The 27,410-nt window shown below is 38.0% G+C and overlaps 1 protein-coding gene across 5 annotated transcripts in view; it reads right to left on the reverse strand.

Moving 5' to 3' along the window:
* LOC106089503 (cGMP-dependent protein kinase, isozyme 2 forms cD4/T1/T3A/T3B) overlaps positions 1-27,410 on the reverse strand; it is a 192,351-nt gene that overhangs the window by 144,204 nt on the left and 20,737 nt on the right. The window contains exon 1 of one of the 5 annotated variants that reach the window (XM_059365378.1): positions 9,052-9,564. The exons of the other annotated variants lie outside the window; for them this stretch is intronic. The gene's annotated coding sequence lies outside the window, so the exon portion shown is untranslated. Of the gene's footprint in view, positions 1-9,051; positions 9,565-27,410 lie in introns of those variants that run through there. 5 annotated transcript variants of the gene reach the window in all.

A 27,410-nucleotide genomic window follows, 5' to 3' on the forward strand; every position in this document is an offset into this window, starting at 1 on the left:
AAGGAAAGGTATTTAAGATTAGAAAAAGCCTCTGATATCCAATTGTCGGACCAAGTGTGCGGGGACCACCCCAACCCCCAAAACACCCTTAAATCGGATATGTTTATCGACCATGGGAATATGGGACTCAAATGAAATGTATATGCGAGTAGAATACGAATTTGATATCAAAACGTGGGACCAAGTTTCTGGGGATCCACACCATCCCCAAGACAACCCCTAAACAGGACTTTTGTACTGACCATGGCAATATGGGACTAAACAAAAAACCGATATTAGAGTGTAGAGTACGAATCTGAAATGTGGGGCCAAGTGTACCCCTCCCCAGAGTAGAACACGAATCTGACATATATTTTCGGGACAACTCATTAAGATGGCGTCCCATCCCCGAATACACCACCAAACCGGTCATGTTTGGCGACTATGGGAATATGGTGCTCAAATGAAAGTTATTTGGTATCAACATTCGGGACCAACTGACTAGGGGACGTCCCATCCCCACAAAAACCCACAAATAGGACGTATTTGCTTACCATGACAATTTGGGTCTTAAAGAGAGTTGAGCTCGATATTGTTGGTTTTAAGGCCAATACACCTTGACTTTAGCAATAAGGGGTTAAAATGAAAGGTATTTGAGATTAGAAAACGAATTTGATATGCAATTTTGAGGCAATTTGACAATATGGGCTTCAAATAAATGATATTTGAGAGTAGAGTACGATGCTGATATATTTCCAGGGCCAAGTGTATGGGGGTCCACCTCACCCTCGAAAACAACCCTAAATCGGACATTATCTTGGACATACACTTGGGGTCGCAGATCGATACTATAAGGCTTAAATAATAAAGAAACGGAATGACGTGGTTAGAATACCCCCTATCCTATAGTGATATTTTTAATACATAAAATAAAATTATATCTTTCAAAAATTGTTTAAACATACCTCGGACCTATCATAGCAAACACATGCGCTTTTATTGTGCAAAACACAAAATAAATAAAAACAAAACAAATACGAGGGTTGCATTTTATATTTTGGGATTGGAAAACCCTTGTGTTGCAATCTGCCAACTGACAGCTCTATTGTAAATTTTTGCCATTTTTGAGGTTATACATACTCAAACCTTTTGCCATACGAGCGCTATTTGTGTTGTTTACAGTAATTTAAAATATTCATCTCTCCCAAAAAAAATGGATTTAATCGCGATCATTTTCGTGCGATTTTTTTTTACAACTTTTGGCGTGGATTGACTCAACAACAGTGCATCGAAGGACTTAGTTCAGTTTTTGGCTATGAAGATCTATCAAAGACCAGTGTTTATCGGTGGTAGGGTGAATTCAACCGAGGTTGTAGATCACTTCAAGACGAATTTCGTGAAAATCGTCCAAAATCAGTTGTACAGGGTGGCTGATGAAAGCCGCTACCAAAAAAAAATGTAATAACTTTTTTTCTATTTAATAATAATAATTTAATAATTAATTTAATTAATTAATTAATTAATTTAATTAATAATAATTTAATAATTAATTTAATAATTTAATTTAACATGAATAAAAGAAAAATGTATTCCATACACCGAAAAAAAAATGTAGCAATATTCATCATTGTAGCAATATTCATCAGCCACCCTGTAGTTCCAAAAACCATTGATGCTGTGCTCCAACTGATATTGCAAGATGGTCATGTGACCGATCGTGAGATTGAGACAACCTTAGGCATTAGTGGGACGGGCCATCATACATTCAATATTGCAAACCAGCATACATTCCATATTGCAATCGCTCAAAAAAGGGCTCGTGTCGATTGGTCGAAATAAATGTTCCAAAAATACGATCACGGTGCTTCAAAACACGTCTATGACATCCTGACAGGTGATGAATCGTGAATTTACACATATGAAAGAAAACAGCAGTCGACTATATGGGTATTTCAAGATGAGCCAAATCCAACAAAAGTTCCTCGAGCACGAAGCACTTCTGTTCTGTTCTCTTATGTCGATATATAAAAGGCAACCCTCGTATACCACAAAACACAACTCAGCAAACATACGAATCGTAAAAAACATTTTTCATAATTAAGATTTTAATTCCTCCAGTGGAAATCTTTTTGTCAAATCTATGTTTTTGGAAAACTTAATTAAAGGTATTATGGCATGGTATTAACCTCGTCGTCGTGGGGGTTGTTCTGCGGCAATTGCTCGCCAAACGGCGGCGGGCAACGGCACATGACGTGCAGTCTTTGATATAGACATACTGACAGACGGACATTTAGATGGTTAAATAAAACGACTTGGGCAAAAAAATAAACAAAGTACAACAAATGTCAGTTCAGCTACCAGTTTCAAGCAAAAACAATGATCGATAGAGATTACTTGGCAAATATTGGACAAGCACTATGTAAATAAAACCACACTAAGTACACAGAAACGATCGAAAAGGGGTTTATTGAACGGTGGTCGTAGAGAGAGAGAGCGAAATAAACCCATGATAGAAAAAACGAATACGAAAATAATTTATTAGGTAATAATGGTTGTTTGAATCAATGAAAGAGTCCAAAATACCCTCTAGAATGTATACTCTCTGTCTGCAGACTGATAAAACGTCTGTTGCAAGTTACTTGGACTAGAGAGTTACTTGCTCTAGAGAGTAACCACGATTAGTACTATAGTTCATCATCTCTGTAGAAATATTGAAAGCTAGCTCGGATTACCAGTGCATAGATCATGGGTTCGATGTCCTACTAGAAAAGGTTTGCGTTTCCATAGTTTCAGTTGAATGAGAGCAGGACCAATTGTAGGATTTAACTTTTGTCTCATTAAAAAAAAAAAACAATATTCCCTATGACCATGTAAAACGTTCTGTTATGTACCACCTTTCATCAAAATCCGGTGAATATTGCATACCTTCTCTCCCATAACAGTTTTCGAAATCGAAATATGTTCCGATTTGGACCAAATACTAATACGTACAGTAGCTATATCTACAAATAAACCGATCTGAACCATATACGACACGGATGTCGAAAAGCCTCACAGATGTTAATGTCTCAAATTTCAGCGACATCGGACAATAAATGCGCCTTTTATGGCCCAGAACCTTAAATCGGAGGATCGGTCTATATGGCAGCTATATTCAAATCTGGACCGATCTGTGCCATATTGCAGAAGTATGTCAATGGGCTTAACTTAACTCACTGTCCCAAATTTCGGCGAGATCCGACAATAAATGCGCTTTTTATGGGCCCAAAACCTAAAACCGAGAGATCTATATGGCAGTTATATCCTAATCTCGACCGATCGGGGCCAAATTAACGAAGAATGTCGAAGTGCCAAAAACAACTCACTGTCCCAAAATTCATAAAAATCGAATAATAAACGTGGCTATTATGGGCCTAAGACCCTTAATCGGAGGATCGGTCTATGTGGCAGCTATATCCTAATCTGGACCGATCTGGACCAAATTAACGAAAGATATCGAAGGGCCTAACACAACTCACTGTCTGAAATTTCAGCAAAATCGGATAATAAATGTGGCTTTTATGGGCCTTAGACCCTAAATCGGAGGATCGGTCTATATGGCAGCTATAACCAAATCTGGACCGATCTGAACCAAATTGACGAAGGATGTCGAAGGGCCTAACACAACTCGCTGTCCCAAATTTCAGCAAAATCGGATAATAAATGTGGCTATTATGGGCCTAAGACCCTAAATCGGAGGATCGGTCTATATGGCAGCTATATCCAAATCTGGACCGATCTGGGCCAATTTGACGAAGGATGTCGAAGGGTCTAACACAACTCACTGTCCCAAATTTCAGCAAAATCGGATAATAAAGCTTTATGGACCTAAGACCCTAAATCGGAGGATCGGGCTATATGGCAGCTATATCCAAAATTGAACCGATCTAGGCCAAATTGACGTAGGATGTCGAAGGGTCTAACACAACTCACTGTTTCAAATTTCAGTAAAATCGGATAATAAATGTGGCTTTATAGACCTAAGACCGTAAATCGGAGGATCGGTCTATATGGCAGTTATATTCAAATCTGGACCGATCTAGGCCAAATTGACGAAGGATATCGGAGGGCCTAACACAACTCACTGTCTCAAATTTCAGCAAAATCGGATAATAAATGTGGCTTTTATGGGCCTAAGACCTTAAATCGGCGGATCGGACTATATGACAGCTATTTCCAAATCTGGACCGATCTGGGCCAAATTACCAAAGGATGTCGAAGGGTCTAACACAACTCACTGTCCCAAATTTCAGCAAAATCGGATAATAAATGTAGCTTTTATGGGCCTAAGACCCTAAATCGGCGGATCGGTCTATATGGGGGCTATATCAAGATATAGTCCGATATAGCCCATTTTCGAACTTAACCAGCTTATGGACAAAAAAATCTGTGCAAAGCTTAAGCTCAATATCTCTATTTTTAAAGAGTGTAGCGTGATTTCAACAGACGGACGGGCAGTAGGACAGACGGACGGACATGTCTAGATCGTCTTAGATCTTTACGCTGATCAAGAATATATATACTTTATAGGGTCAGAAATGGATATTTCTATGTGTTGCAAACATAATGACAAAATTCATATACCATCCTTCGGTGGTGGGTATAAAAAAACTTTCAATCCAATGTGTCCATTGAGGATTTGGCAAATTCCATAATATTCCATGCTATCATTTGCTTGCTTGGTGTTGCCAAACCAGCAATGATTCAGAGCATACCCCGATAGTCCATATGGCAAATTGCACGATCACTGTGTTTAAAACAACAACAACAACAACACCACCACAACATGATATGACCAATCATTGTTGGCGATGGAGTCAATGAATGAATAGCTTGTCTCCTCCTCTGTTCTATAAATGTCCCATGCCGTTTATTTCTATATCATCGTCAGAGTACTGAAAAGTTAATATAACAACTCAACTGGTGGAAATGCCTACACTGGTCTACAAAAGACCTTGCTGTGGTGGAACTGAAAGTGTCATAAAAATTAATAGCAGATGTGAAGGACTTTGTTGTTCGAATTAGCATTTGTCGATCACGATTCAGCAATTCGCAGATTTCGTTTCAAAGACCCTTTAAATAGAAGTTTTGAGGAAGTGATAGCTTTGATGTAGATATCTGATTTCGATGGCACATGTGACCTTTGTAAATAGGAATAAAATCTGAGTATTGTTATTAGAAAAATAAGGAAATATCTTTGATTCAATTCAATGAAGGCAGAAGGTTCCTAAAAAATGGTCAAATGAGGCTAAAAACAACACCCTGATCGGGATACATAACCCATTAGGCGCAATACATATCAGATACCGATCATAGCATTGTCGCTCTCAAATGAATGGAGTATAAAAGAGGTTTACGATTATGATAAAGACACAAAAGTTCGGACGAACTTTTTTCTATAGAAAAAGGGTTCTGACGAACTTTTTCCTATAGAAAAAGGTTGCTGACGAACTTTTTTCTATAGAAAAAGGTTGCTGACGAACTTTTTTCTATAGAAAAAGGTTGCTGACGAACTTTTTTCTATAGAAAAAGGTTGCTGACGAACTTTTTTCTATAGAAAAAGGTTGCTGACGAACTTTTTTCTATAGAAAAAGGTTGCTGACGAACTTTTTTCTATAGAAAAAGGTTGCTGACGAACTTTTTTCTATAGAAAAAGGTTGCTGACGAACTTTTTTCTATAGAAAAAGGTTGCTGACGAACTTTTTTCTATAGAAAAAGGTTGCTGACGAACTTTTTTCTATAGAAAAAGGTTGCTGACGAACTTTTTTCTATAGAAAAAGGTTGCTGACGAACTTTTTTCTATAGAAAAAGGTTGCTGACGAACTTTTTTCTATAGAAAAAGGTTGCTGACGAACTTTTTTCTATAGAAAAAGGTTGCTGACGAACTTTTTTCTATAGAAAAAGGTTGCTGACGAACTTTTTTCTATAGAAAAAGGTTGCTGACGAACTTTTTTCTATAGAAAAAGGTTGCTGACGAACTTTTTTCTATAGAAAAAGGTTGCTGACGAACTTTTTTCTATAGAAAAAGGTTGCTGACGAACTTTTTTCTATAGAAAAAGGTTGCTGACGAACTTTTTTCTATAGAAAAAGGTTGCTGACGAACTTTTTTCTATAGAAAAAGGTTGCTGACGAACTTTTTTCTATAGAAAAAGGTTGCTGACGAACTTTTTTCTATAGAAAAAGGTTGCTGACGAACTTTTTTCTATAGAAAAAGGTTGCTGACGAACTTTTTTCTATAGAAAAAGGTTGCTGACGAACTTTTTTCTATAGAAAAAGGTTGCTGACGAACTTTTTTCTATAGAAAAAGGTTGCTGACGAACATTTTCCTATAGAAAAAGGTTTCTGACGAACATTTTCCTATAGAAAAAGGTTTCTGACGAACTTTTTCCTATAGAAAAAGGTTACTGACGAACTTTTTCCTATAGAAAAAGGTTGCTGACGAACTTTTTCCTATAGAAAAAGGTTGCTGACGAACTTTTTCCTATAGAAAAAGGTTGCTGATGAACTTTTTCCTATAGAAAAAGGTTGCTGACGAACTTTTTCCTATAGAAAAAGGTTGCTAACGAACTTTTTCCTATAGAAAAAGAAAAAAAAAACTTTGTCCGTTCATCTTTGTCCATTCATCTTTCCATCCATTTATCTGTCCAACTTTCTGTCCGCCTGTCTGTTTGTCCATCAATCTTTCTATCGCTCGATCTGTCCATCTATCTGTTCTGCCATATTTTTGTTCGTCCATTTAATTGTCCGTCTGTCTGTCTGTCCGTTCTGTCCATTTGTCCATCTGTCTGTTCATCTCTCCGTCCGTCGGTCTATCTATTTATCGGTCCGTCCTTGCATATGTCTCTCAATCCATCATTACATCTCTCTATCTGTTACTTTCAGTCCGTCCATCTGTCTGTCATTTTATCCATCCCTCTGTCTGTCTATCTGTCCTTCCATCTATTCCGTCCGTCTTCCCATCTCTTCGTAAGTCCATTTGTTCGTCCGTTCATTTGTCCGTCTGTTCATCTGTCTATCTAACAAACTGTCCGTCTGTCTGTCCAACAATTTGTCCGTCTGTCTGTCCAACAATCTGTCCGTCCAACTGTCTACCTGTACGTTGCACATCAGTCTGTTAATCTTTCCGTCCATCCATCGGTCCGTCTATCTATTTACCTGCTGTCTGTTCATATGTCGTCCTTCAACCATCCTATCCGTCCGACCAACTTTTTCTGTCTGTCGGTTCGTCCCTGTGCCTGTCCATCAATCCGTCTGGCTGTCTATCTCTCCGTCTGTCGGTTTATCTGTCCGTCCTTGCATATGTCTGTCAATCAATCATTCCATCCGTCTATCTTTTGATTTCAGTTCGTCTATCTGTACATCTCTAGGCCAGTCCATCTGCTCATCTATCCCTTTGTCTGTCCGAGCATCATTCCGTCTGGCTTTCTATCTGTCTGTCTGTCTGTCCGTCTATCTGTCCATCTCCCGGTCCGTCCATCTGCTCATCTATCCCTCTGTCTGTCCGTCCATCTAGCCGTTGCCCATCTGTCTTTTCATCTCTCTGTCCGTCCGTCTGTGCGTCCATTTCTTCGTCCGTTTATCTGATCGTCCTTCTGCTTATCCATCTTATCCACTATTTATCTGTTTGCCCGACTGTCTGGCCGTTGCCCATCTCCCTTTTCATCTCTCTGTCCGTCCATATGTCCATCCATCCGTCTTATTATTTATCTGTACATCTGCCTGTCTGTCCATCTATCTATCAGCTGGTCAATCTGTCCTTCTCTCCGTCCATCCATCATTCGTCCATCTATCTGTCCATCTTTCCATCTATTTGTCGATCTTTCCATATGTTCGATTTTTTCATCTGTCCATTTGTTCGTCCATCCATCCCCCCGCTTTGGCCAACCATCTGTCTGTCCATCCATCTGTGTGAAATCACATTATCCTCCGAATGAATATGGCTAACCGTTTTAAATGTTCTCAAAATACTTCCTATAGACGAAGGTCGCTTAGAAATGAACTAAATCGGATCGCATTTAAATACAGTTCTTACATAAATCGATACTGTAGCGCATATATATCCCCATCAATCATGTACGGATCAGAGAGTTTCAGAAAATTTTTTAAGCTGTTCACTATGCACCATCGCTTTCACTTTACTCCCAGTTTTTTCCACCATATCCTTTACTAGGCGAACCTCCCTACGGTTATCATGAGGACTCCACTAAGCTAACATCATTATGTGTGTCCTACCCATCTACCAAAGCTTTGTTGATCCGGTTGAATGCAAAGTAACAAAACCTATCGATATCATCTATTTAAGGGTAACTAATGGTACACAGGACGCGAAATTTAGTTTATTAATGGATTTTTGGTCCGATTTCGCATAAATTTGATTTTTTCCGTGATTCTTTTAATTTTGCATTCCTTTGATTCCTAAGAGACCTTGAATTTTATGAAATTATTCTTTTAAAGTTCTGTCGCCCAGTGTAACAGGGATACGGTAATTGTCAATATTTTAGCTCTGGCGTCTTACAGTCACATGATAATGATGATTACGTTGAAGATGATCATCATGGTGTATCAGTATATTTACGAATAGTTAAATTAACAATATTAGTAAAACAAATGCTCACTGATTCATGCATACACACTCGCACATATTGTCATGGTTAATTTATGTAATGAAGCACCCCTATTAAGGGAAGCTTAACAAAATAAATTACTTATCAAATCGTTTATTTATTCAATGCGATTGAATGCAATGCGACAAAAAACAAAACAAAACAAATGGAAAACTACGGAGAACACGAACACTTCACAATCCCATTCAATAGAAATCACACAAAAATTGCCACTTAAAAACAAAAAAAAAGTAAATAAAAATAAAACAAAACACTGCATTAAAAGAGCAAACACAGGCATTGGTTGAGCATTCTACCATTCTTGTTTGATTGGTATCTTCCACTTGGCTTGAAGTGGAGGATTGGGCCTTATTATTATACTCAGAGACTTGATAATCATTTTTGGTTTTGTTTTTGGTCTTCATCATACCTTTGAGCTTTGCTCACAGGACTTTCAAATTGTATGGCAATTTTTTTTTTGGAAATATTTTTCAAACTTTTTCTCGATGTGTTTGCTGGCTTGAAGAACACTCGTTGAAAAATCCGTCGATTTTTAACACTGGATTTATTAACGCTTTTCTCCGACCCTTTGGTTGCGCTTCTTTCTGCCTTTCTTCTATTATCACTGCCTTATGACGACGATGACAACAACAACGAGCAGGGTGTGAAATAATTAACAACAAAAATCTACCACAGCAACAAATATTTAGAACAAAATGCTTTTGTATAATTTTCCCATTTAGCACTTAAAACAGACTTTCGATATAATTTCATGGATTTTAATGAAGCATTTGCTTGTGCTTTAAACTTTTCCCTTTTTTAACTTCTTGGTAATTTCTTAAAATATTAAATAAACGACGGCGGCGGTGGTTATTTTCACTTTAATGGAGAACAAAAAAGTAACGATCGCGGCGTTTTAAAATTGACTTTCTCGTTAACGACGATTTGTACGTTGTGTTCATGAAGAGGGCTAAATCTATACTGCGTTTTTTGTTCGTATTGACGGCTGGAGAGTCGAAAATGACGAAGTTATCGATCGGCTGGTATGGCTGGTTCGCCTGCTGCCTGCTTGCCTGCCTGGCTGGGTGGCTTGCTAAAGTGCCCCCGAGTAGTGCTAGCGGTTGTGGTATGACAGGCATTTGCTTGAGTGTAGTTTAAAAGGGGTTTTGTGTTTTAGTGAGTGTGCGTGTGTGTGAGAGTGTGAGTTGCGAAGTGTTTAAGCTGCCCGTGTATTGGTTAGTCAAGCTACATTTTTTACCCCCAAAATTGATATCCCCAATGTAGAGAACAAATATTTGCTGGAGTATGGGTATGTTAACAGCATATGAGTATTGAATTGGGACAGTTATGAGAAATTTTGACATTTCTTATTTATAAAATAAACATGATCATTTCGAAATCTTGCCTTGAGCTAAAATTTCCGTGATATACTGTCTTGAGACCATGAATCCCTTGGCTTTTTGGGCCAATGTCCGTCCGCCTGTCTATTGATAGCACATTAACTTTCGAAACCTTAAAGCTAGTTTTTTGAAGTTCTAATCAAACACCTCTTATTGATATATGTGGGTTGGGATAGTAATTGGTTAAATCGGTCCATGCTTGATTTGATATCCATATATTAGGTAAAAAAACCTGGGGAAACTCCCCTTCTTAATCCCCGCCAAGCGGGCATGTTGGCCGACTGCGACAATATGGGTATCAAATGAAAGGTATTTGCGAGAAAGGTAATTTTGCCCAAGCTAACTGGAAAAATTCCCTGAAAGTTTGTGCGTTGTGATCCGTTGCGTCTTCAAACAACCATGACATCGGCGCATAACCTGATATAGCTCCCATGTAAACCGAACTCCCGATTTGACATCTTGATCTCTTGGAAGCCACAGTTTTTATTCAATTAGGCTTACGCACGTTGTGTTTAGTTACGAATTCCAACAACCGTGCCAAGTATTGTCCAAATAGGTATCTGATAAAGATCACTCGTTTTGACTTCGTAAGCCCCTTTTGTTATCCGATTTTGTTGAAATTTTGAAGTTCTTTTCTGTTTAGACTTCCAACAATAGTGCCAAGTATGATCAAAATCGGTCGTTCAACTGTAAAAAAAATATTTGAAAGGCTGTAGTTACCAACTTCGAAGGCCCACAAAATAGGCATGGACTTTACAAGGCCCTGACATTTTCAGCATATTTGCCCCTCAACATTCCATTAAGGAACAGGGCAAACGTCTCACAAAGTTTGGAATGCACCACCGATATTACTGTTTAAAATTTCGTAAAGAAAACTTTATCCAGGGACCTCCGGGTCTATCAAGCGCTAGGCACTGGTGAGCGTGATTTACTTGTTACACAGCGGCTTGTCTACGTCATGTGATTACCGCACTCCGAAATTCATCGATAGGCGGACGCATTACAGGCCACCGAGGCGAATTGGAGGCTACCCTTTAACGCCGAACGCCTGGGTTGAACATGAACATCAGAAAGATTTTCAGCGGTGGTTATCCTTCCAATAATGGTGGCAACATTTATGAGGTATCCTCCCTTGTTAAAACTTCTCTACGTAGTGGTGTCCCTATGCGGCAACCCGTTCGGACCCGGATTTAAAGAGGAGGCCCCTTATCATTGAGCTTAAGCTCTATTCGGACTACACTCAATGATATGGTAAATAAAATAGAACGGATTGCACACGCAGACGGTTGCTCTGTGGTTCTGGAGACTGAGGAACACCGAAAAAGCACGGTGGCTGTAGAGTTTCTCGTAACGTGCTTCTCTTACGGCGTTACAGAGGCGTTGGGGTCCCGGGACGTGGATGTAGTCGAACCAAATATCCGCAGAAACCAAGGCTTAGGGTTCCCTGAATCCGAAGTAAACTAAAAAAAACAAGGGACCGTGGAAGTGGTCAAACGAGATATCCGCAGAAATCGAGGGTCAGTGGCCGCTGTATCCGAGGTACACTGGATTTGGTCGAACGAGATATCCGCAGAAACCAATGTTCAGGGGCCTCTGTATCCGAGGTACACTAGATTTCGTTGAATGACATGTCTGCAGAAACCAATGCTCAGGGGTTCTGGATCTGAGGTACACTGGACAAAATGCTGTCTACTACGTGATTCACCGGGACAAGGGTGTTGACGCATGGAAAGAACGCTTGACCAACGGCTCAGCCGCTCCGGTATCTGAGGAACACTGGTCAAAATGCTGTCTACTTAGGTTACCGATACGTGACCCAATCGCGGCGTGATAGAGACACTAAGTCACCCGGGCGAGAGTGTAGGCGGATGGAAGGAACCCGTTGTCAGTGGTTCCGTTGCTCCTGACTGTGAGGGTCAAGGGCAGAACGCTGGCTAGTTAGTCACCGGGAAGTGCTTTACTCACAGCGTGATCGAGGCACTATGTAATGAGGACGCGGGTGGAGACGGATAGAACGAATGCGTAATCGTTTAGCGAAAGTGTAATCCTGTGTCTGAGGGACAAAGGCAAAATGTTGGGTAGAATAGTAACAAAGGCGTTTGGGGCACCCCGTCCTTCCCGCGACCCTTTGTGTATACACAGAGCGGTCTTAATTGGTTGTGAGCACTGGAGCAGAAGTCTGCATTGAATTCCTTGAAAACAGGGATTCTTATAGACTATAGAGGATGGGTGCAGCGTCTTTTAGGAGGAGGTCTTCGCGATGCTGAAGACACTGGAGACGATGAAGCTGCGGAAGCAGCGGCCCGATCAGACCGTCACCATATACGTGGACAGTTAAGCATCGCTGAAGGCTCTAGCGCCGGGCCGCGTGAGGATGAAACTGGTTAGAAAATATAAAGAGCTTCTTCCAACCATGGGAAGGGCTATCAGGCTTTGCTGGGTGCTGGCTGGGGAGAACGAAGCGACGAAACGGCAGACGACTTAGCCCGGAATGGATCGCTGGTTACCGCGGATCTTGTTATGGAATCAGTGAGACCTCCACGGCTCAATAGTCCGACTCCGATTTCGAGTCCGGCCTCAGAAACTCGACTCCGGTCGACTCCCCAGCCTCGATCTCAACTCGTTCTCACACTGCATATTTTTACTAGTGTTTTAGATTCTATCCCACTGTGCGTCGCTTATACTGGGGCTGAGAAAACCTGACTTAGGACTGCTAATAGGAGTCCGGATTAGTCGTCAGGTATTTAATATGACCCTAAGTGCAGGCATAGGCAGACATCTGCAGGATATGCGATTATGAGTAGGAGTTGGAGATGATCGAGTACCTGTTGTGTCACTGCCCAGCAATTGCGAGGTGAAGACTCATGATAATGAGTGAACACATCTTCCCTACGGGCTCTTAGATCTCTTGTTAATCTTGAGTTCTTTAAAGGACTGAAATAACTGACTGGATCATACCGACGACAGTGAGTATGATCAAAAAAAAAAACCTTAAAGTTCGTTTACTGCCCCTATTGCTGTCTTTTATCGTTCTTTGGTTTATGTTAATCTACTTTTTCTCCATCTTCTTCCCTTCCACTTTCTTCTAGGGTTAACACATTGGACCTAAGGTCTGCGAGTGAAGCGGCTAGTAATCGAGGTTGCTAGTCGCGTGCCCTCCAACCTAACCTACAAAGGGGTGATTCATTCATCGGCGACATGGTGGGATCACAACGTAACCAAGATGCATTTTTATCAAAAATCTAAAAAATGCTTTAAAATAAGAAAAGGAAATACAAATATGAATGTGAAGGGGAAAACAGAAAAACTAAAGATCCCGAGTAAGTCACTTCAATGGGGTGTTCATATTGAGCAAAAGTGAATGGACTTTGGAATTTAGATAACTTCCATAAATTCTTGTCATTTGAAACAATAAAAATATTTTGCACAACAATTTATTGATAACATTTTGTGGCAGCTACCCTGTTAATGTTCTTAAGAGTTTCAAATTAAATTAAATTAAATCCACAATGCTAAAAAAATCAAAACAAAAAATCATAAAAATATTCAATTGTTATATACAGTGTATTAACTCATTGGCCGGATGCTGTTTGGTGGCATTGCCCGTGACTATCATATTATTATTGAAGATCATGGACATTTGTGCGTGTAAGCGTAAACGATATATGAGCCTGAGTGTCTGTGTGTGTGTGTGTGTGCGAGTTTGTAAAGCCCAGCAAGGAAGTACGAGTATTGAATGCAACATGAACAGAAGCATGGACAACGACGATTCAATTACAACTTAAAATGGGGAAGGAGACTGAGATCGAAATTTTTCAAATAGTTTTGAGCACCAGCCGAATCGAACAAAACAAAACAACCAGAACCAGAACGTTTACATATTTCCTTACATTATGACTGGTCTGGTTCCCTCTATGGATCACCTTATTGCTGCTCTGGTATGAAAGGGAGGGAGGGTAGCCAATGGCAATGGCAATGGCATTCTGGGCAAAATTTTTCCTTTTTCTTGTTTACACAACCGCCTTGTAGGCATCGATAGTTCATATTGACTTTTGTTCAACTGCCGCTGCAATTGTTTCCATCTTTCGGAAATATTTTTAATTTTTATTATTTATTGCGATATTTTACGTCGCTGTGTTTTTCCTTTTGTTTACAGCAATAAATTTGAAAGCAGCAGTGGTAGTAGTTGGGCGTTATGTTTTAATTGAATTGACGAGAGCAATGCTGAACAGAAGCATTTGCTACAACCGAAGCAATTTGCAGTTTTGCCAAACCATGCCATGCCATACCATCATCCATTGGTGGCTGGGAGCACAACAGATTTGTAGTCATAGCCAGTGGTTATAGTGTTTTGGCATATGACGTCTTAAAGATGCTGAAAGGCAGAAATTTGTATTATCAATTTATCTTTGCCATTTATACTGTGTGGTTGGAGGGGCGGGGGAATTTTTATAGTTTCGAATTAAAATTATTTGGTCATTAATCAATGGCTAAATGGAAATTCTAAATTTGTTTAAGGGTGACTTTGAAAAGCTTTTACGTTGAAATATTTAAGGAATTAGTCAAAGTGTTGTACTCAAAAAGGAAACAACTAATATTTTTACCCACCGCTAATCCAGTCATTCCGTTTGTTAAAAACTCGAAATATTGATCTGCAACCCTACAATCGATCATCTTGACATTTTAAGTCGACCTAGCCATGTCCGTTGGTCCGTCTATCCAAATCGCGATAGCGTCCTTCGGATCGGCAAAAGATAACCGCTTGAAATTTTTCACAGATACTTCTTGTTGATGTAGATCTCTGTATCAATTCATAGTTAGTTATAGCTCCCGTATAAAATCGTCCTTTGACTTTACTTTGTGGGCCTCTAGAAGCGTCAATTTTTATTCGATTTAGCATGTAGTATTTTTCTATGACTTCCAACATCCGCGCCAGGTATGATCCTGTTATAGCTCTCATATAAACTGATCTTTCCTTTTGAGACACTGAGCCCCTAGAGGCCTAAATTCTTGTTCGATTTGGCTAAAATTTTGCACGTAGTGTTCTGTTATGACTTCCAACATCCGTTGTAAGTAGGGTGCAAATCGGTCTATAACCTGATATAAAAATTTGCAAATTTTGCCCATGAACATTCCATTAAGGAACAGGGGCAAACTTCTTACATATCAATGATTGCAGCCCAATTCAAGTTTAAGCTCAACGGAGGCCACCGTAGCGCAGAGGTCAGCATGTCCGCCTATGACGCTGAACGCCTGGGTTCGAATCCTGGCGAGACCATCAGAAAAAATTTTCAGTGGTGGTTTTCCCCTCCTAATGCTGGCAACATTTGTGAGGTACTATGACATGTAAAACTTTTCTCCAAAGAGACGTCGCACTGCGGCACGCCGTTCGGACTCGGCTATAAAAAGAAGGCCCCTTATCATAACCTGATATAGCTCCCATATAAATAATAATTTCAAATAATTTCATTTGTGTACATTTTTAAAGGGTGATTTTTTTGAGGTTAGGATTTTCATGCATTAGTATTTGACAGATCACGTGGGATTTCAGACATGGTGTCAAAGAGAAAGATGCTCAGTATGCTTTGACATTTCATCATGAATAGACTTACTAACGAGCAACGCTTGCAAATCATTGAATTTTATTACCAAAATCAGTGTTCGGTTCGAAATGTGTTCATTCACCGTAACGTTGCGTCCAACAGCATCTTTGAAAAAATACGGTCCAATGATTCCACCAGCGTACAAACCACACCAAACAGTGCATTTTTCGGGATGCATGGGCAGTTCTTGAACGGCTTCTGGTTGCTCTTCACTCCAAATGCGGCAATTTTGCTTATTTACGTAGCCATTCAACCAGAAATGAGCCTCATCGCTGAACAAAATTTGTCAAAATTTGAACACATTTCGAACCGAACACTGATTTTGGTAATAAAATTCAATGATTTGCAAGCGTTGGTCGTTAGTAAGTCTATTCATGATGAAATGTCAAAGCATACTGAGCATCTTTCTCTTTGACACCATGTCTGAAATCCCACGTGATCTGTCAAATACTAATGCATGAAAATCCTAACCTCAAAAAAATCACCCTTTATTAGAATCCTTTGGGGTGGATTTTCAAGATTCGGTTCGTTCGGATTTGGCACGTTTTATTATTACTAACATAGGGTAGAAAAAAAACCCTTAAGTTATCGAAATAAGATTTTCTTAAAAAATTTATGGAAAAAATATGTTCAAAAAAATTTTTGAAATTTCCCAAAAATAAATTTCGTAAAAAAATTAATTTTTTTAAGAAAATTTCGTGGAAAAAATATTTTCAAAAACAATGTTAAAATTTATTTTTTAAAGAAAATGTTTTCAATACTAGATTTTGTAGGAAAATTTTTTCGTAATTGGATTTTCATAGAATATTTAGTCAAAATTTGACTAAATTTGAAAGTTTCGACACAATTTAACTATTCCTGAAAAATTTCGAAAAACTTTACTTTTACAAAAAAAAAAATGTCATAATTTAATTTTTATAGAAAATAATCCAAAAAGTAATTTTTCTATAAAAATTAATCGTAACTTGACTTTCGATGAAATTTTCGTAAATTTTTTTTGTAGAATTTAACCCTCCGGCGGGTGAGAAGGTCCCTGGGGTCCCTTTTTCATTTTCAAACTGAAATTACTACTTGATGGTCCATGGAAGTATACCCGACCCCCACATGTTTTCCAAGGAAATTTTTTATAGAATCGTTTAAAAAAATTGAGATTTAAATGTGTTTGGTGTGGAAAAGGTCCGCTGGGACCTTTTACTGAAATTTCAAGAAATCGTTATAAATCCACTCTCTTCTGGCTTGTTTTCCGGGACCAGTAGGAACCACATATGATCCGTTTACCATATTCCGCTCGCTCATCACCAAAGACATGGCGTACATTGTAATACGCGAATCAAATTTGAAAGGCATGGAAGTGAACGCTGCATGGAATTTGGTAAATCTAACTAACACAGAGGAATGAAATCAATGAAAACCAATCACTTTGAAAGAGTTCGATACTCTTTCGGCTATTATTTTCTATGCTGTACTCACTAAATCGAATAGTGAACCTCTTGAAGAGTTATGTGGCCCAACGCGCTGTCCAATATATAAAGCTGCATTAGCATTAGATCGTATGAAGTGCATAAAACATTGCCTTAGATTCAACAATGGAAAAACGCAACAGCAGCGACTTATCAACAGCAAAACTGCGGCTATTGATGATATTCGGCGAATGTTGCAGTCTCACATGGCAGCAGCTAACACTCCGCATGATGCAGTGACCGTTGATGAGCAGTTATTCCCATACAGAGGCCGCACCCGCTTCACACAATACATTCCATCAAAGCCTGCCAAGATCGATATAAAGATTTGGTGCTTGTGCGACTCAAATTCATTTTATCCTGTAAAAGGAATGATTTACGACGCCTATGCCGTTCTGAGTGCCGACCGCATAAAGTTTTTTTTGCAAACATTCATCAAACATGTATTATTAGTAAAAAATAATAAATCAAAACAAAAAAAAAATTAAAAAAAAAAATGCGTTTTAAAAAAAAGTGGACCTTGTACTTCGTATAAGGGCAACAGATGACTCAACTGTCGGAGGGTTTTATTAAATTTGATTTTATAGGATAACCAGCCGAACCGGGCCCGCTCCGCTGCGCCTTCTTTAACTTTCGAATATCTTTTTAGGGTGGGGACACTTTGCCCCGAATGCAGATATCGAATTCGTGTCATTGTAGCCTATGACGTTGAACGCATTCGAATCCTGGCGAGAACATCGAACAAAGAGGTGTTGCACTGCGGCACGTCGTTCGAACTCGGCTAAAAGAAAGGTCCCTTTACATTGAGTTTAAACTTGAGTCGGAAAGCACTTATAATGTGTGAGAATTTGCCCCTTCTCGGTTCCTATGTTGTAATGTTCTTCCTTAGAGTAATGTTCTCATTACAGGAGGGATGGCATCTCAGACATTTCGACTCAAATATGGATATCAAATTCGTGCTGCACTTCCATTCTCCATTTTATTCCCCACGGAAATGAAGTTCAGTTAAGGGGGCGCTTTAGGGCGTACCCAAAAACACTTGACTTCAAAATTGGATATCAAATTCGTTTTCTACTCTCAAATACCTTTCATTTGAGACCCATTTTTATCATAATGGGTCAAATAACCCATTTGACGTATCTTTAGGAGGAAAAGTGCCACCTAGACTGGGTACCCGTTAGGTACTTGAACACAAATTTTAATACCATATTCGTGTTCTGATCTCCAATACCTTTAATTTGATACCCTTAATGTGTCCATCGGACAACTTTCGATATGGGAGGCGTTTTGCGGTAAAGGGGGGATCAGCCTCCGCCCGATATCTAAAAATTATATAGCCTTTGTTACCTTCCAGGCAAACGTACACAATCTATGAAAAGTGCAGAAAATCGGTTCAGTCAAGTATCATATAGTCATAATGGGTCTAATGGCGTTTTTGAGGGGTGGCATGACCCACTATACTTCGATTTGATTTTGTATGTCAGATTTGAAATTTACTCATTTCAGGCCCATATTGAAATGAACGTCCAATATATCTGTTTGAGGCAGATTTGAGGTAGAGGCGGCCCGATGAGTACTTCATCTCAAATTTTAATATATTTATATTTTTAATATATTCTTATTCTACTCTTCAATACCTTTCATTTGATACGTATATTGTCCCGATCGGTCCACTTTTAATTTTGGGTAGTGTTTTTGGCACAAGGGGGAGGGTCCGTCCCCCTCTCGATACCAAAAAAACTTATATAGCCTATGTTTCCTTCCAGACCAACCTACACAATATGCGGAAATTTCGAGAAAATCGGTTCCGCCGTTTTTCAGTCTATACGGAACAAACAAACTGAGTCCCATATATCCGTGATTGGCTAATGTGGCCATTTTGGGCGTTTTTGTGGGGGTGGAATGACCCCCTATACTTTGAAATGAATTTGTATGCCAGATTCGTTATCTACTCTCCCACATTGTCCTTATCGGTCCACTTTTGATTGTGGGTGGTGTTTTTGGGTTAACGGTGGAGGGTTCGACCCCTTCCGTTATCAATAAATGAAAAGCCTATTCCTACTTCCTGACCATATTCATAATCTACACCCGAATACCTTTCATTTGAGTCCCGTATTGTCATGAGCTTCAAATAAACGTATTTTAAGGAGTTTTGGGGCCGGGGCGCCCCCCCCCCCCCCCCCCCGGTACTTGGACCCTACTTTTATTATGAAATTCGTACTCTACTCTCGAAAATTTACTTTCAAAATTTTGTCGAAATCTTATTTCTTAATTTTTTTGGTATAGTGTATTATAAGTTTATGCATTTGCTTGCAACGCTAAGAAGGAGATGAGCTAGACCCATTGTTAAGTATACTCATCGACTCAGAATCACCTTCTGATTCGATTTTTCCTTCCATGTCCGTTTGGAGTCCCTGTATTCTTGTAATCAAGGTAAAGATCGTATTTGTTGTCCAATCGCCACAAAATTTTGCAAATATCACTTCACTCAAGGACGAATGCTATTGATTTTCTTAAAAATCGGTTCAGATTTAGATATAGCTCCCATATATATGTATCGCCCGATTTCCACTTAAATGGCCGTAGTAACTAAAATCTTCAACCGATTTGGCATGGATTGTTTTGTTACTGATCTTAATCTATTTGCAAGATTTCATCAATATCGGTCAGATTTGGATATTGTAGGGTTGGTGTACTTACTACCATATTACCATGTACCATATTCGTAACGAATTCTCGAATATTTTTCATTTAAATCTCATATTGTGATGATAGTTAATATACCTATTTGAAGGGGTTTAGGGGTAGCCCCTTTGATATTTCGAACCAATTTTTCATATCAAAATAGTCCTTACTCCCAAATACTTTTTATTTGAGCCCGATATTGTCTCGATGGGTCTACTTTTATTTTTGAATGTTGCTTTTGTGTTAAGGGGGAGGGTACGCCCCCCTTCCGATATCAAAAAATTACACAGCCTATCGGACATTTCAAACCATATTCGTAAGCTACTCCCGAATACCTTTAATTTGAGTCACATATTGTCATGATCGTCCTATATACCTATTTGGAGAGGTTTTGGGGTCAGGGCAGACCCCTAGGTACTTGGACCCAATTTTTATTATCAAATTTGCAATCAACTCCAGAACACCATTCATTTGAGTCCCATGTTGTCCCGATCGGTCCACTTTTAGTTTTGGGTGGTGCTTCTGGGATGAGAAGGAAGATCCGTCCCCGTTTCGATACCAAAAAATTATACAGATCATTGTTCTTTGCGGACCAACCTACGCAACCTGAGAAAATTTCGGTTCAGCCATTTTCGTGCCTATACAGATCAAACTAATTTGCAAACCCACAAACAAACCCAAATCAATTTATTTTAATTTATAAAATTTGTGAAAGTTTGAATTCACACAAAATTTCTTTGAAATTTGATTTTATTAATCCCATTTTAGGTAAAATAATCCACTTCATTGGCAACCCTTATCAAAATGGCCACATATTGCCAAATTTTCCTCCCTGATCACAGGTTTAATTTTAGATGTAGGTCAACTTATTTGAACAATTTCGTTTTCCTAAATTGTTGCACCATATGCTTGACTCATTTGCTCAGATGTCACTAACAATTAGATGTTAATATATGCGTGTCTAAGATAAATTTTACATGCCCCATTGCAGGAAGGTTGTGCCAAGGAACATGGCATGCCGCAATGAACACTTATGTTGTTGGAAAATGATCGATGCTGAACAAGTTGCATAAAATTGTAATGCCGCATTAAATTGACACTCCTTATTGTGGTGGGGTCTTCTCCACCTCTTGCTGCAGTAACAAAGATTTTATCATCTTCATTAGCAGGCCGATAGCTGGGGGAGCAGTGCGCTCTTGATCGCCGGCATTGATGTAAGAGATTAATTGTTGTTAATTTTTTTTTAAGCTGGCAATGCTGGTCATTGGGTATCTCTTTATTCCGAAATAAGAAAGCTTGAAAGCTTTTCAATTCAGCATTAAAGAGTAATAGGAGAGAATAAAATGTAACAAAAAGAGATAATATGCAAAAAAATTGCTTAAATGAAATAGGGTTGCCAAGTTAATAAAAATAAAAAAAAAAATATATATATATAAATATATATACAAATAAAAATATATATATAAACAAAAATATAACAAAGCGATAAAAATTAAAATTTTGAGAGCATTTTTCTGTTGGAGTAATAAAAACATAACGATGTTATCATACTATTTTTGTTTCTATGATTTTCAAAATTATTTTAAATTCAAAATTTAAAAATCAAGGTTCATTGCAACACTGCACTTCTTACTTATAAATAATTGAAAAGTTGGACCCATGATAATCTTTATGCCTATTGCACTCATAACCTCTTTGGTCGTATTAAAATCGTGATATAAAAGCATCTTGCCACAGCACATTTGTAAATAGAATCAAAACACATTTAGTCTAAAACTGGACAATATATTTTGGAAATCAAGAAACTATTTTTTATATATATTGCCTCTCTATATATATAAAAAAAATAATTTGGGTATGTTTGTTTGGAGGAAGGAGCTATGGGCTATATAATTTGTATACTTACCACCATAGGATGGGGTTATACTAATCTAGCCATTCCGTTTTTAACACATCGAAATGTTGATCGAGGGACCCATAAAGTATAAATATTATTGATTGTCTCAACATTTTGAGGTGATCTAGCCATGTCTAGCGTAAAGCTAGCCGCTCATATACTTATTATTGATGAAGGTTATTGGGGATTGCAAATGGCCCATATCGGTTCAGATTTGGATATAGCTCCCATATAAACCGATATCCCGATTTGAATTCTTGAGCCCCGCGAAGCCGCAATTTTGGTCCGATTTGGCTGAAATTTTGCATATAGTGTTGTGTTCTGTTATGACCTCCACCAACTGTACTAAGTACAGTCCAAATCGGTGTATAACCCGATATAGCTCCCATATAAACCGATCTCACATTTTGACTTCTTGAGCCCCTGTAAGCCTCAGTTTTGATCGGATTTGGCTAAAAGTTTTCACATAGTCTTCTGTTATGACCTCCAACTATTGTACTTAGTACAGTTCAAATCGGTCAAAAACCTGATATAGCTCCCATATAAACCGATCTCCCGATTTGAGTTCTTGACTTCCCCTGGAAGCCTCAATTTTCATCCGATTTGCCTGAAATTTTGCACACAGTGTTCTGTTGTTACTTCCAACAATTGTATAAGCTCCAAATCGGTCTATAACCAAATATAGCTCCAATATTTTAGCAGAATCCATGGTGTTGTGTTTCCAAGATTCGTCCCGGCACGCTTTTACTATTTTGATGTCGGAAGAGGGGTGGACTCTCCCCCTTACACCAAAAGAAGAGCTCAAAATCAAAAGGGGACCGATCGGGACAATATGCGAATCAAATGAAAGGTATTCGGGAGAAGAATACAAATGAGAAATTAAAAAATGGATTCAAGTGCCGCCCAAAATCAAATGTGAACTGATCGGGACAGTGTGGGACTATGATTTAAAAAATCATAGGTCCAGGTAGCCAAGAGGCCGCTCCAAGTCCAAAACCATCCCAAATAGGCATATTGGACGTTCATGTCAATATGGGATTCAAATGAAATCTATTTGGGAGTAGATAACGAGTATGACATTAAAAATAAGGTCCAAGTATTGGGCACTAGGGAGGCGCAATATGGGGCTCAAATGAAATGTACTTGAGACTTCGGATTAGGAATATGAAATTAAAATTTGAGTCCAAGTATCTAGGTGGCAAATTAACCTTTAAAATTACCTCAAATAGGCTAACTGACCGATAATGCGATAAAGCAGAGTGCGAGTCACACATTCAAATTTGTACACAAGTGCCAGGAGGGGGTGAATGAGGCCTGGAAGTTTGTCTGTACCAAATTTCAACGAAATTTTTTATCTAGTTTCGACAAAATTTTGTATAAAATCAATTTTAAAGGAATTTCCAATTGAAATCTAGTTTCTATGAAATTTTCTATGGATATATAAATACGACAACATTATCAATAAAACTCAAATTTCTAAATTTCGGGGAAATAAAAATAAATGAAATAAAATTTTTATATAATTTTTAGTGGTATTGAATTCTAAAAAATTAAATTTTATGTTTTTTACAGATCGATTTTATTTATTTAGTTTTTACATTATAAAAATCTTTTTTTTTTTTACATTCAAACATCAAACTTGGCAACTCTACATAGAGGCAAACACATGATCCTCTCTTTGTGTAACAATTTAACTCTCTTTTTATTTACAAAGCAACGGCAAGCAAAAACGGCATTTGTTAAACATAAAAAGCGGCAGCAACAACTACAACAAGAGCCAACAACAACAATGTATTGGCATTGCATTTTTTACTTAGTGTATCGTTTTGAACACTTGATGCAGTCTGTGTAGTACGAGTAGACATTTTCGGTAAAAACATTGTTGGGTGAAATGCACCACCCTTCACTCTGCCTGTCATTGCGAAGAGAACATTGCTTGCTGACGATTGAGACAATTGAAACAAATTTGAACAATAGCACGACAAAGAGACATGACAGCAGCTACCGTAAAAATGTCAGGAATGCAAAGGCACTGCTACCATTACAATTGCCACCAGCTTACGCTCATACGCCCAAAGACTCTGCTAAGATAGTTTGGGTGCAATTGCAGCGTCATTAAGCAATAATTTGAGCTTTTAATTAGCTAATTACTAAGACTATTAGGTATCAAACTTTAATCTAAATATGACTGCTATTTGCTAGGGATTTTCTTTGAAGAAATTGGACATTTTTATATAGACCAAGATAGACGAATAATTTTCCAAAGTTGGTAAAAGAACTCAACTTAAAAATGTAGGTATGTGGCCAGCAAGCTAGCAAATAACCACTCGTGCTGCATATAAGGGTTGCCATATTGGTTAATGTCGCATGAACCAACTTGGTAGCCAAAAAAAATTCCCAAATCAAAATACATATTATATAATTACAATGGAAATATTTCGGAAATGTAATTTTTATGGAAAATATTTTTCCGAAATTGGATCTTCATAACATCAACAATGATCAACAATTTATTTTCTTAAAAAAGTTGATTTTGATAGCAAAATTTCAACGAAATTTAAATTTGTCTGTTTGCGCTTCCTTTTTTGGCCTTCAAATCTTATTGAAATTGCATTGCGGGATATTGTCTGTCTTTAGACCATTGTTCTAAATAAAAAACGGTAAAAACTTGATATTTTAAAAATTTTGTTGAAATTTCTTTTAAAAAAATGTTAAAATTGGATTTTTATAAAAATGCCATTGCTTTTTTATTAAAAATTTTGTCAACTTTTAATTTTTAAATTCAGCGGTGAATTGCATTCCATAAGAAAAGTCGTTAAAAATTGGTATCTCATTGTTACAAGCAACTATCATGAATATGGCAACTCTGCATCAGAGAGAGAGAGATCATAGTGAGTAAGCGCATTTTGTGAGTCTACTATTTGGTACTCTCCAGAGACCTGTTTGCTATATTTCATGTAGTCTTTAACTTAATATGCTCGCTTTCCGGGTAAAATCAATTCCATCATGCATTCATAGACATTTTCTAGGCAATTAATAATTAGGGGTACTCACTATTACTAGCTCATAAACAAGAAGATGTTTTAAACATTTTAAAGGTAAAAAGTTTATCAATCATATGTTTTAACATAGCTTTACTAATAGAAGGTTGTGGGGCCAGATTGACTTAGAATGTCGAGACGATCAATAATATATAAAAGGTCTTAAGTCAATATTTTGAGGTGTTAAAAACGGAATGACTAGATTAGTATACCCCCATCCTATGATATATGTGGGTATAAAAATTATGTGTTGAGTGATTGGTTTCACCAACATTATTTAGAGAATCCGTTTCGCAACCTTGCAGCCACGTTAGGTTACGAAATGATGATACAGTCGAAACCGCATACCTGTAATACACTTTAGTGAAATTCCGCTTGAGAGAAACTTGGTAGAAAGAACCATTGGTTTTTGGTGTTATTCAATGCAATTGAAATCGCTTAAAACAAATATTCCTTAACTGAAAATTTCGCTTAACTGAACAATTTTTTACATATCAAATTTAGTTTTTATACGAAAGAATCATTTCTATTAGAAAATATATGGAATTAAAAATATTCGCGTCAACAATTAAATTAGCAACAAGTAAAAAGGCATTAATTGGATAGCCACCACCTCGGGTATATACGTAAACCACCTTTCCTCATAACCCGGTGAAAAATGCATAATTTATGTCCCCTTAGCAGCTTTATCGAAATATGGTTCGATTTGGACTAAATTCGACACGGATATTAAGTGGTCTGTTAAGTACAAGTCATTGTTCAATTTTGTAGAACCAAATATTGGTCTTTTTGGCAGCCATATCCAAATATAGATCGATCTTAACCATATAGGACACGGATGTCGAAAAGCCTAATATAAGTCACTGTGTCAAATTTCAGCAAAATCGGATCATAAAAGCGCCTTTTATAGGGCCTAGACTTTAAATCGAGAGATCGGTTTATATGGCAGCTATATCAAAATCTGAAGCAATGTGGGTCAAATTGAAGAGAGCTGACGAAGGGCTAACACAACTGACTATCCCAAATGTCGTCGAATTCGGACAATAAATGCGTCTTTAAGGATTATAAATGTGCCTTTTATAGGGCCTAGACTTTAAATCGAGAGATCGGTTTATATGGCAGCTATATCAAAATCTGAAGCAATCTGGGCCAAATTGAAGAGAGCTGACGAAGGGCCTAACACAACTCACTGTCCTAAATGTCGTCGAATTCGGACAATAAATGCGTTTTTAAGGGCCCAAAACCTTATATCGAGAAATCGGTCTATATGGGAGCTATATCCAAATCTGGATCGATCTGAGCCAAATTGAACAAGAATGTTAAACGGCCTAACACAACTCACTGTGCCAAATTTCAGCGAAATCGGATAATAAATGTGGATTTTATGGGCCTAAGACCCTAATTCGGCGGATCGGACTATATGGGGGCTATATCAAGATATAGTCCGATATAGCCCATCTTCGAACTTGGGCTGCTTATGGACAAAAAAAGAGTCTGTGCAAAGTATCTCTATTTTTAAAGAAAATAGCGTGATTTCGACAGGCGGACGGACATGACTAGATCTTCTTAGATTTTTACGCCCATCAAGAATATATATAGACTTTATAGGGTAGGAAACGTATATTTCGATGTGTTGCAAACGGAATGACAAAATAAACATACCCCCATCCTTTGGCGTTGGGTATAAAAACATATACTGTCATTTTGTTAGTAATTATCTCTACCTTTTCGATTTCACGTCAAAATTCGTTTTCATATTTGCCGAATCGCTTAACTGAAAACAATTATCACTTATCCGAAACAAGCTTACCTGAAAATTACGGATATGCGAATCAAAATTTGGGGCATTTTTATCGTTTAACTTATCCGTTTTCGACTGTATTACTATACTCCTCAACATATAGTCGTTTGTGTGAAAACCAAAAAAAAAATTAACCAGACTACCCCTAATGTTTGGTGTTCACAAGATTAGGGCATTTGAGGCATTTTAATCGTTTAACTTATCCGTTTTCGACTGCATTACTATACTCCTCAACATATAGTCGTTTGTGTGAAAACCAAAAAAAAAAATTAATCAGACTACCCCTAATGTTTGGTGTTCACAAGATTGGAGCATTTTAATCGTTTAACTTATCCATTTTCGACTGTATTACTATACTCCTCAACATATAGTCGTTTGAGTGAAACCAAAAAATTTACCTGACTACCCCTAATGTTTGGTGCTCAGAAGATTTTGTTGAAGCCAACCACTAAACTTATTCATACATCGTTTGTCGATGCCATGGCTTGGATCTTATATCACAATTTTTTTTGCCCCCTTTTATTGCTGTTGTTGTTGATTTTTAATGAGTATGCAATAAGGCAAGCGATCAACACAACCAAGAGGCAATAGGCAACCACTGAGCAAGTGTGAGCTGCAATCTGATTGAATGTAACAAAGTCAATTTATTCTAAGTGATTGATGGGCACAGAAGGGGTTAAAGCCATAGAAGTGTGGGGTTCAAGAGGTGAATGAGGTGGGCTAGTACGTGTAGTATTATTGCCTCATGGGTGCTTTAGTTGCATGCAGATGAATGCAAATTTTATACGATGTGGCTGCTGTTGCCAATAAAAATTAAACAGCTACAACAATAACAACAAAAGTATAGAAAAATAGCTGCTAAACAATGAATGTCGAGAGTAGAGAAAAAAACCAAAGCTGTT

The sequence above is a fragment of the Stomoxys calcitrans genome, chromosome 3 (assembly GCF_963082655.1).
Source record: "Stomoxys calcitrans chromosome 3, idStoCalc2.1, whole genome shotgun sequence".
Classification (NCBI taxonomy): domain Eukaryota; kingdom Metazoa; phylum Arthropoda; class Insecta; order Diptera; family Muscidae; genus Stomoxys; species Stomoxys calcitrans.